The sequence below is a fragment of the Loxodonta africana genome, chromosome 17 (assembly GCF_030014295.1).
Source record: "Loxodonta africana isolate mLoxAfr1 chromosome 17, mLoxAfr1.hap2, whole genome shotgun sequence".
Classification (NCBI taxonomy): domain Eukaryota; kingdom Metazoa; phylum Chordata; class Mammalia; order Proboscidea; family Elephantidae; genus Loxodonta; species Loxodonta africana.
This window is the reverse complement of record NC_087358.1, coordinates 33,043,057-33,055,667: the sequence shown is the minus strand read 5'-3', so window position 1 is coordinate 33,055,667 and position 12,611 is coordinate 33,043,057. Positions and strand designations below refer to the sequence as shown.

General features: G+C 38.3%; 1 long non-coding RNA gene across 1 annotated transcript in view; it reads left to right on the top strand.

Moving 5' to 3' along the window:
- The window catches only part of LOC135227978 (uncharacterized), a 42,145-nt gene extending 37,374 nt beyond the window's left edge, over window positions 1-4,771 (top strand). The window contains exon 4 of the long non-coding RNA XR_010318182.1: window positions 4,199-4,771. This is a non-coding gene — a long non-coding RNA (uncharacterized LOC135227978). The remainder of the gene's footprint in view (window positions 1-4,198) is intronic.
- Window positions 4,772-12,611: the final 7,840 nt, after the last annotated feature.

Genomic DNA, 12,611 nt, shown 5'->3' with positions numbered 1-12,611 from the left:
TTTCTACCTCCTACTTTCCTGCATGCTCATGCTTCATTTATTTTATTTTATTTTTTTGGCTCATTTTTTCCTTTTAACCTTTTCTTTTAATCTTCCCTTTTTATAGAACGATTTTTAAAACTCTCAATTTTTTTTTTTTTTAAAAGGTCATCTTGAGGAGGGCCACACACCATTTCTCACCACATTTTGTGAGTTGTTGAGGTAGAAATTTCACTTGCTACGAACGCTATTTGTCCACCACTCAGGGATGCTGAAGTAGTTTTTCAGTGACTGTCATCAGAAGAAAAGTTGGAAGCTGATTCCAGACACTCTTCTCAAAACTTTGAGAAAATAAGAATTAAGACGTATATAATGTTAGAGTATTTGTGCATGACACGTAGGGAGGAAACGCATTTAAAAATCGGATATGATGCAAATTATTAACTAAGGAGAATTAGTTCCTGCCTTGAATGAGCAGGAAACCCTGGTGGCATAGTGGTTAAGTGCTATGGCTACTAACCAAAAGGTTGGCAGTTCAAATCTACCAGATGCTCCTTGGAAACTCTATGGGGGCAGTTCTACTCTGACCTATAGGGTCGCTGAGTTGGAATCGACTCGAAGGCAACGGTTAATGGGGTTGGATAAGTAGGAGTAAATTAAGCACCAGGATATATATTTTATTATAAAAAATACATTAAGTAACTTTTAGGTATGTTTAAACTATAAATACATTTTCAAAATTAGCTAGGATGTAAGTTTAGAAGCAAACAGACATTTTCTTCTGTCAAGGTAATGGAATAAGGCTATAAAATGAAGAGTGTCAAAATATGTACAAACTCAGTGGCTCACATAAATCAATTTTTGATATATGTCCTTGGTTAGAAGACATTCTCCATTTTGGAAGATCATTGCAGTTTTCCTAGTGGGTATGAGACAAATATTTTTCCCTGCACAATAATTCAATACCTCTCACAACAGTTTGAAATAAACAGAAACTTTGTTGACATTTTCTTCAGGTGCATGTAAAACTGTTCCTATTATAAACATTACTAGCTTCTGCACTGAGAGATTTCCTTGGAAATTCTTGTCAGTCAGGGCTCCCTCCTGCCTTTAAAAAACAATGTCCTTCCCATGAACACACCTTCAGAAGCGCGGCTGAGTCACTGAACACCCGGGACCATCTTAAAGTTCAGCTCAGTCAACCTTAGTAAGGTCAATCAATTACTGGAGTAGCTGGAGGAAAGTGGGGGTGGGACCCACAATTTGACCACAGCCTTTACACATATGACTCAGTTTCTAAGGGCAACAAGCTCAAAGCTCCTCTGTGGGGCAGTTCCATAATTAAGTGCTAAAATAAAAGTGCTTTTCTATGGAGCACACTCTCCTTTCCAAACCCTAATTTAATATTCATCTTCAGAGCTCACAGCTTAGTAGAAAATTTAGCCTTAAGATTCTGCACAATTAAGCAGGTCATATGTGATTAAGATGCTGCCTTAGTTGCAAGACTTTTAAATCTAGTGCTCTTCTTTGCCATGTATGTGGCTGATGAAGCTTGGCAATTGGACCTAGGTATGCTCTCCACGTGCATTATGGTCAGTGTTTTCCATGGATTCACACTGCAGGGGTGGGAACTGAGAGAGTGAGCATGTTGACGGTCTGAGGTTCCCTAGGGCTACAGGGTGATGATGTTGAGATCTTTGCACACCACCCTGGCATCAGTGTGATGGAGGCACCCCTGCTGGGAGGTAGTATGATGGAAATTCAAATTTATGGGCATCTGCACAAGGTTTTGGCACAACAGCATGTGCAGAAAAACAAATGTGGGGGTAATAACTTCAAGGAGGAAGAGCAAACCAAAGGGAGAATGAAGAAAATATGAACAGAAAAAATAATGAAATAGGGATGGGTCCCAGAGGTTGGTGATCTCCATCATGCCTTGAGTTCTATTATTGAATGCTAGGTGACATACAGCAAGTCACTTGGTTTCTCAAGGTCTCAGAGTCTCCTCTGGGGGGTCTTTTGATTATAGGATTCGTAATGTGTTTTATAATTCTAACATCCTGTTATTGTGTTGTTAGTCGCCATCGTGTTTACTCACCTCATGGCAACACCATGCACAATGGAACAAAACTCTGCTTGGTCCTCCACATGATTGGTTGTTGATCAGACTGTTGTGCTCCATAGGGTGGTCGTTGGCTTATTTTCAGAAGTAGGTCACCAGACCTTTCTTCTTCGTTTGAAAGCTCTGCTGAAACCTTTTCAACATCATAGCAACAGACAAGGCACCACTGACGGAGAGGTGGTAGCTGCTGCCCATCGGGCTTTGGCTGGGAATCAAACCCAGCTCTCCCGCATAGAAGGTGAGAATTCTACCACCAGGAAAGGCCTCTTCTAGGGTCCTATTGTTGTTGCTGTTGTGTTCCCTATAATCTCAGCACTCATATTTTTGTTTTTAATATGTTTATAGATTTTATTACAGCAAAATGCAAATATGTTCTGAGGATTGATTACAATGATTTGGCAAGAACATTAATTACAAGTGGACAAATAAAAAGTCTTAAAATTCGCAAAGTTCTTCTTCCTTAAAAACTAACAATATGCACATTAATTCTCAACCTACCCGACTGGAGCTACTAAAGGAACTGTAGGCTGCAAATTGCACAGAACTGTCCTTTCTATCTGAATCATCTAAGCCAGTGAGAAAATGTCTTTGAAAAATTCAAAATGATACGTTTCAATAGTTGCTGTACATTTTCAGTGGTTACTTCATGAATATTCTAATATAAACAAGATGTTTTCCTTTGATGATTAAAATTATTAGCAAGACCTTATTGGCATAATCCAAAACTTCTGTTAAAGCCTCCTTGCTTTTACCTGCTGAGCCATAATTTGGAAAAAAAGCAAAGCAAGTAAAAATGCAAATAAGTCCAATGGAATAGCCCACAAGTTTTTCATTAATCAAACAGAAAAATCAATGCATCTAGACAAGGGATAAACTAAAGATTCCTACTGTGTTTTCATGCAGGCGCTCCTTAGCAGGTGTTGAGTTTTAACTAATAAGACAGCATATGTTAAATGTAGACAGAACATCAAGCTGGAATTCAGAGGAATTGGGATTTTATTTCAGGTTCGTCAATATCTCGCTTCATGACTTTCTCAATTCTTAACCCCTGTGCCTCTGTTTCCACATCTGTTAAAATGAGGATAATGATGCTCACCTGACCTGAGTGAGGTTAAATTATGGGCTTTAAAAGAACTAAAGCCTATGCATTTCTAGAAAAAATAAATGGTTATTACTATTTCATTGAGACTGAGGCTTTTGGCAAGAGTCTTATCAATACATGTGTACAAAAGCCTGGTGTGTGTTCACCTTGAGCATTACACTCTTTTAAAGAATTATCTGTATGAGATGAAATGGACAACAGAAACTTTGAAACACAGACAAGAACTTTAAGGGTCAGAGAGTCTAAGTTAATGGTGGTGAAACAATATGGGCGGAGATAGGGAGAATGGTGACAATGTGATGTATATAACCGATGTCAGTGAACTGTACATATAAAAATTATTGAATGGCTGTATGGCTTGTTGTGTATATTTTCACCACTGCCCCTGCCCCCCCCCAAAAAAAAAAAAGCTTTGTCAGTTTATTGGAGGCCTGGAAGATTTCTAGGTATGCCTGTGATCAGTCAGCAGGTGGACTCACTCTTTATGCACTCAGGCCTCTTTGTCCCAGAATGAGACTGAACACCAGTCCACTATTACAGGCAACCCTTGTGTAAAAAATCAGGGGGAGACAAATCCTTAAAACAGATTCAGGGAAAAAAAGTCTTAGAAGGGGATAAGAGAGTGTTATTCAAATGTAACCTTCAGGCACAGTGAAATAAGCCCCCTTTCTGAGAGAACAAATGTAAACAGCGTGATGGACTCCCCAGAATGGTGAGCAATTGGCCTACTTGGCTAAGGTTATCATTTTGTTTGAGCACAGAACTTCACCCTCACCTGGAAGATGTGGAACCCATAGTCCAAACTTGCTTTTCCGTTGATAGCAGAGTCAGCAATCAAGGCTCTGTTCTCTTTGGCTGTGCCCAAAACCAAAACCAAAACCAAACTCATTGCAGTTGAGTCAATTCTGACTCATGAGAACCTCTTGTGTGTCAGAGTAGAACTGTGCTCCATAGGGTTTCCAAGCTACTTTTAATTTCATCTTTCCTTGTTAAAGGGATGAAGTGATCCTGAGGCTCTAAGCTTACTAGCAAATGGCAGTTTCGAAGGAGAGGAGGATTCTTTCAATGGGAGCAGTCATTAAAGAGAGGACATGGGAAAGGGATGTCCTTAGCTCACAAACGTACTATGAAACCCAGGAGAATTATGACAACATTCCCCCTTACCCAATATCCCCTGTTCTATTTGAAAGTGTAAATATGCTTATTTTCACCCATTTTTTCAGTAAGCATTCGCTTCCTGAATGTGAGACAATCAATTCCACTGCCATGGTCATGAGGTCAGAGGTTTATGAAAGTTTCTGTCAAGTCATCACGTTTTTCTCTAGATGGGGGAAGATAAATACTACATACATCAATCTTCATGGGGCTCATGGTTTTTCCCCTTGGCAAGTGAAATCTACTTAAGACCCCTTATATCACTTTTAAGGAAATCCTGGTGGCATGGTGGTTAAGAGCTAAGGTTGCTAACCAAAAGGTCAGCAGTTCAAACCCACCAGGCACTCCTTGGAAACCGTACGGGGCAGTTCTCCTCTGTCCTATAGGGTCACTAGGAGTTGGAATCGACTTGATGACAAAGGGTTTTTTTTTTTTTTTTTTTGGTATATCACTTTTATAAGATCAAACACGCGTAGCCAGCCCTACCCGATTTTTTTCACACCATGGAGAATTTAGCTTCTTGTTAATTGCATCTGCAGTCTCAAAGCTCTTTACAGAATCTTTCCCAAGTGATATTAATAGTAATGGTGGTCCTTTATTAGTAACGCATAGTAACAGTGGCTCTCATTAAAACAACACCAGTTAAGCCATCAGAGAAGGTTACAGTTGTGGTTAGAAAATGGGCCTATAGACACCAACACTACTAAAGTCATTTATTCTTTCCCTTATAAAACAGAAATAAATATCATGGCTTACTAAGATCTTAGTAAAATGATGCCATAGTTGCATTAACAGCAGACTGATGTTTTCATTTGTGGGAGAGCTTTCTTGGTGGTATTGTGCAAAGGAGCACCCCATATGGGAAAGAACAGAAAACAAAGGGTGATTTGCATGGCTTCCCTTCACGCTCTGTGGCTTTCTTTCTTCTCATGCTGTCATTAGCATCAGTGGCAGAATTATGAACAGGAAGCCTGGTTTCTAGCCCTGGTTCTGTTACCTCACGGTGTGTGACTATTGGCAAATGACAACTTCTCCAAGCCTCAGTTTCTCTCATCTGTGAAATGGGAAGAATCAAATTTGTTTGATAGAACTTTTGTTCAGATTGCAATGTAAAACTGCACATAAGGATGCTTTGCGAAGTGCTCCAAAAAGAGCTTGTAAGGGCAGCCTACCAATTCTCGGCCAAGTCCTGAAGCAGGTGTATTTTATCGGGGCACTCACAGCTTGACTTTCAGCTTCTACTCTCCCACATTGTGGCTCCCGCACCATTTCAAGTACCCAGGGTGTTTAAGTTGTCTTCTTAGGCATCAGGAGCACTTGTACATACATGAAGCTTAGGCCTTCCCAGACCACTAGTCTGTCTCCCTTTTGCTACCTTCAATGGGATAACTGAAGACAAAAGTGAGACACTAACTTATCATAAGATTCTGAGTATTGATAATAGGGTCAATTCTCTGTTTCTTCTTTCTTCCTTTCCTTTCTTTTCTTCTCTTCCTTCTGAGTGGGTAACTAACAGCTAAAGAGGATATGAGATAATACAGACAATAAGCAAGTACAGGTAAAAAAGTACAGATATTTTAAAATCATAAAATGAATAAAACAAGGCAGGAAAAGCCATTCTTTGAAAAATAGAACACGGATGGAGGAGAGAATTATACAAAAATATTTAGGCTAGAGAAGCTATTGAAATTCATGGCAAAATTTAATATTGAGCTTCTGGGCAGACAAGACATAAACGGAAATATCAAATAAGCATTCGCGTGCTGGGCAGACCTCAGCTCACTCGCTGCAGGCTTTCCTTCAGCCTACCTCTTCTTTAAATTTTCCCTGACTCCTAAAAGTCATATGCATATTCCTAATGCATAAATTAAAAACTCTTCAACTCATTGCCATGGAGTTAATGCCAACTCACGATGATCCTACAGGACAGAGTAGAACTGCTATCATGGGGTTTCCAAGGCTGTAAATCTTTACAGAAACAGACTGGTACGTCTTTGTCCAGTGAAGCAGGCTGGTGGGTTGGAACTGCTGACCTTCCAGTTACCAGCTGAGCATATAACCTCTGTGCTACCAGGGTTTCTGGTTCATAAATTAGAAGCTGAATAATAACTTCAATGCAGTTTTTTTTTTTTTTTTAAAGTTTTGATAATCTTCATATGGCTTTGTTAAAAATAGGAGCCATTGATAAAGTACAAGCTGACCTCAGGTATCCTAGGACTTCAGGTACAGTTGTCTATTTTACAGCGAACGCCAGTCTTAGTGCTAAGATTACTTATAAAATCAACATCTGTGGTTTTAGTATGTGGATGATGGCTTTGCAAGTAGGAATCTCTATCATAACAATCATTTTCTGTACTTGCTTTGGCTTCGTGTGTCCATTTTCCCACTGTGAGGTTTATATCGATGTCTGATTTTAGGAATGAGGACTCAGAAATGGAGAGATAGCATTGGACAGAATGGTCCAGAAATCATTTTAACCAAGAAGTATCAGTCATTTTTACTTCTCTTGGAAGGTGAGGTCTTTAAAATTATTTCATATACAGCCTCTCAAAAATATTTTAAAGTGAGGTTCATTAATAATTACATGGCTGTTTCCTAGCTCTTGTCTCAAAGGTCTGGTAAGCTTTAAACCCCTAGTGACACGTGCTGGGCAGACCCCAGCTCCCTCACTGCAGGATTTTCTTCAGCCTACCTCTTCTTTAAAATGCAAAGCTGCAGGCCACAAGGTAAGGGGCTCGGGTGGGCTGGCTGCCTCCTCCCCAACTCCAGCCAGTCTCCTCATTTCTCATGCAGGTGACCTCTGCCAGCACTATGGTGCACCAGAGTCTCACCAGTATTCTCGCAGGGATTCATTTCCAACCTGTCCAGGACCCAGGAAACAAACAGGGATCTATCAAAGTTGAAAGAGAGATCCAACACGTTCCCTCCCTCCCCAAGTTACTCTGCTGTTTCTTTGTCTGAAAACTCGAGGTGAAAGATGCTACTTGAGCCGTATGTTTCATTCAACCACAAACCAAATTATGCTATGCTTGCTTATATCGGAACATATTGGTTTATCTTACATAGAGTTTAATTGATGCAAACTTGAACTTCAGTATGTTAGATTTGCAGACAAAACACCATCCCTGTGATTTAAAGTGCTGTTTTTCTTTGAACAAAGCAAAGAGGAATGAGGCACTCACACCCAAGCTTCTGTTTCTTTCTTCCACATTCACCAACCATTACGGAAAATAGTGTTTAACCTCTTGTAGTATTACCTCGTGTGTCCTTTACTGTCCAATTGCAAAATTTCTTTCTGAGCCAACATCTGCATCCTTGGACAGATCAACTTGTGTGTAAAGTCCATGTTAGCTGATCAAGCATGGCTTTGTTTGCACTTACTCCCTGCTCATCCAGCACTGCGCAAGTGGTTTTGCATATTAACTAAGTGCAAAGTAACCTTCCTTTACCTCCTCAGAGCTCCACCCCCTCCCACCCGGCCTCGGGAAATCAACACAGTTACTCGCAGAGGAAGCTGCCAAGAGGTTGCCATAGCAACTGTTCTGCTTTCAGCAGCTACTTTTCTGGTTTGAAGGGGTGGGAGTGGGAGGGGGGAGGAAGAAGCATGGGGGGAAAAAACCTGGGGAGAGCTAGATGGCTTTCTGATCAGAGTTCAGATAGAGTCACAGGATTTTGTGGGCACTGGCTAAAATAACTCAACGGAGACAGGAGGTACAGCAAAAGAAGCAAGCAAACAACCAAAAAAGGTAAGTAAAGTAGAGGGCCAATAATGAAATTATTTGGTAGGGGTATAAACTGTAACATTTCAAATTTATATCAGTCTATCTCATCTAGAATTCTATTTTATGAGCCTTTTCAGTTTTGTCCAGAGACAAACAAAGCTGATGAGTTTTATGGGACTGTAAACTATGGGAAAAGACATGAGGGAGTAAAAGTGTACCAGGGAGGGATTCTAACAGCTAAAAGTCAGTTTCCAAAACTTCATTCAGGGAGATGGTCCAAGATGGCGGTGACTTTCAGACACATCTTGCTCTCCCTCTATAACAAAGACCAGAGAAACCAAGTGAAACAGATAGAGGGGACAATTCTGGAACCCTGAGCATCAAATGGATGGATAAAGAAGTAGTTTTAACACCAGTTGGAAAAAGAAACTGGATGAAAACAGCAAATGAGGAGAGATCAAAATAAAGCTAAAAACTGACTACAGGGAGCCAGAGGAGTTAAGCTGTAAACGACGACAGCTTCAAAACAAAAAGAGGGAATAAAGATGTCGTTATAGAACTTCCATATGGGGAGGAAGTCAAGGCAATTTCAAGATACAGAAGACTTTGAATTTTAAGATGATTAAGGTAAATTTCAGGGTAATCACAAAGAAAAGTAAGAAATCTACTCACCAAAATAAAGAAGAAGAAAACTAAAAAGACTCAGTAAACACAAAAACAACAACAATGATTGATAGGAAAAGAAAACCCATATACAAAAAGAAGTCAACACAGAAAATTAAGAGGAACAAGAAACTGTTAACACCACACACACACAAAAAATAACAAAATGACATCAATGAATCCATACCTATCATTAATCACACTGAATGTAAATGGATTAAATGCACCAGTCAAGAGAAAGAGTGTTAGAATGGATTAAAAAACCTTGGCTTATCAATATGTTGCCTACAAGAGACACACCTTAGAAGCAAAGACATAAACAAGTTAAAAATCAAAGGATGGAAAAAAAAAATATATCAAGCAAACAGTATCCAAAAAAGAGCAGGAGTAGCGATAATAATTTTGGATAAAATAGACTTTAAGTCAAAATCCATTATAAGAGACAAAGAAGGGCATTATATAATAATTAAAGGGTCAATTCACCAGGAAGGCATAATAATAATAAATATGTATGCACCCAATGACAGAGCTCCAAAATACATAAAGCAAACTAAAAGGAATTGAAAAGAGAAATAGATATTTCTATAATAATAGTAGGAAACTTTAACATGCCACCACTTTAGATGATGGACAGAGCAACATAATCAACCACTCTAACCTTGTAAACATATACAGAACACACCACACAACAGCAGCATAGTACACATTCTTCTCTAATGCACATGGATCATTCTCCAGAATAGTCCATATTCTAGGCCACAAAGCAGGACTCGATAAATTCAAAACATTGACCTAATACAAAGCACCTTCTCTGACCATAATGCTATAAAACTAGAAATCAATAACAGAAAGAGCAAGGAAAAAATCAAATACATGGAAACTGAATAACACCTTACTTAAAAACTACTGGGTCATAGAAGAACTTAAAATTAAATAAAAAAATTCTTAGAATCAGATGAGAATGAAGACAGAGCATACTAAAACGTCTGAGGCGTAGCAAAAGCAGGACTCAGAGGAAAATTTATAGCAATAAATTCACATAACAAAAAAGAAGGTCCAAAATTAATAACTTAATCTAACAATTTGAACAAATAGAAAAAGAACAGCAAGAGAAGTCCACAGTCACCAGAAGAAAGGAAATAATGAACGTCAGAGCAGAAATAAATGAAATAGAAAGGATCAACAAAACTAGAAGTTAGTTCTTTGAAAGGATCAATGAAATTGACAAACCACTGGCCAGATTGATGAAGGAAAAAAATAAGAAGACACAAATAACCAAAATAAGAAATGAAATGGGCAACATTACAACAGAACCAACCAGATAAAGAGGATTATTACAGAATTTAAAAAATTGTACTTAAATATGAAAAACTAGAAGAGAGACAAATTTCTAGAAATACTATATCTACCTAAGCTAACACAAACAGAGGTAGAAAAGCTAAATAGACCCATAACAAAAGAAGAAATTGAAAATGTCATTTAAAAATCTCCCAACGACGACAACAACAACAAAAAGCCCTAGCCCAGATGGCTTCGCTGGAGTGTTCTACCAAACTTTTAAAGAAATGTTGACATGAATTGTACTGACACTACTCCAGAATGTAGACAAGGAAGGAATACTCCCTAATTAATTCTATGAAGCTAACATAACTTAACATAACCCTGATACCAAAGCCGAGCAAAGATATTACCCCCCCAAAAAAGAAAATTACAGATCAATACCCCTTATGAATGCAGATATAAAAATTCTGAACAAAATTTTAGCCAACAGAATACAACAGCATATCAGGAAAAAAAAAAATCATGATCAGGTGGGATTTATACCCGGGATGCAAGGTGGTTCAACATTAGAAAATCAATCAATATAATTCACCACATAAAACAAAGGAAAAGATTCACATAATCATCTCAATTGATGCAGAAAAGGCATTTAATAAAACCTAACCCCCTTTCCTGATACAAAATGTCAGCAAAATAGAAATAGAAAAGAAATTCCTCAACATAATTAAGGACATATATACGATACCAACAGCCGTCATTATTTTCAACAGAGAGTTTGAAAGAATTCCCCACTTGAGAATGGGAATGTGACAAGGATGCTCATTATCACCACTCTTATTCAATATTGTACTGGTAATTCTAGCCAGAGCAATAAGGCAAGAAAGGGAAATGGGAAATAAAGTTCACCCAAATTGGTAAGGAAAAAATAAAACTATCCCTGTTCCCAGAAGGCAAAATCCCAGAGATTCCACAAGAAAATTACTGGAACTAATAGAAGCGTTCAGCAAAGTGGCAAGGTAGAAGATCAATGCACAAAAATCAGTTGGATTTCCTCTACACTAACAAGGGGAGCTCCAAAAAGGGAATCAAGAAAACAATACCATTTACAATAGCCCCCAAAAGGGTAAAATACCAAGGAACAAATCTAACCAGGAACATTGGACAGCTTATCATCGACAAAGGGTTGAAGTCCCTTCAATGAAGGAAGAGATAGTCTCTTTAACAAATCGTGCTGACAAAACTGTGTATCCATTTGCAGAAAAAGGAAACAGGATCCATACTTCACACCATACACAAAAACTAACTCGAAATGGATTAAGGACCTAAATAAATGCTCAATCTAAAACTGTAAAGTTCCTGGAAGGTAACATAGGAACAAAGCTAAGTTCCTAATTTATGGCTTATTTACACTATCAAACATAACTAATGCACAACAACAGAAGATAAACTAGATAACTGGGATCTTCCAAAAATTAAATACTTATGCTCATCAAAAGACTTTACCAAAAGAGTAAGAGAACTTACAGACTGGGGAAAAAATTTTGTCAATGACATAAACGACAAGGGTCTAATCTCTAAAAATATAGAAAACTTCAATATCTCACCAAGAAAAAGACAGAGTCCAATCAAAAAATGAGCAAAGGACATAAACAGACACTTCACCAAAGGAGATATTTAGGTGGCTAACAAACACATGAAGAGGTTCTCACGATCATTAGCCATTAGAGAGATGCAAATCAAAACTACAATGATATACCACCTCACCCCTGTAAAAATGGCACTGGTCAAAAAAAAAAAAAAGAAAAGAAAACTACAAATGCTGGTGAGGTTGTGGGGAGATTTGAATTCTTATACACTGCTGGTGGAATTGTAAAATGGCACAACCACTATGGAAAATGGTAAGATGCTTCCTCAAAAAGTCAGAAATAGAAATACCATATCATCCAGCCATTCCACTTTGAGGTATATATCCTAGAGAAATGACAGCAGTGATATGAATAGACATACATACACCTCTGTTCTCTGCAGTATTTTTCACAATAGAAAAGGGTGAAAAACAATCTAAATGTCCATAAATAGATGAATGTATAAACAAAATGTGGTACATACATACAATGGAATAAAAACCAAAACCAAACCCATTGCTGTTGAGTCGATTCTGAATAATACCAACCCTATAAAAAAAAAGACTAAAACTGCCCCATAAGGTCTCCAAGGAGCTCATGGTGGACTCGAGCTGCCAATCTTTTGCTCAGCAGCCATAGCTCTTAACCACTACACCACCAGGGTTTCCTACAGTGAATACTTCGCAACAATAAAGCATAATAATGAGTCTGCGAAACATCTTATATGACATGGGTGAATCTGGAGGACATTATGCTGAGTGAAATAAGTAAATCACAAAAGGACAAATAGTGTAGAACACCACTTTTATAAAAAGTCAAAATAGGTTTACACACAGAAAGCAACATTCTTTGATGGTTATGAGGGATGGAATGCAGAGGGGTGGAGAATCACTTATTAGACTGTAGACACATGTTAATTCTGATGAAGGGAAAGGCAATACACAATATGGGGGAAGTCAACA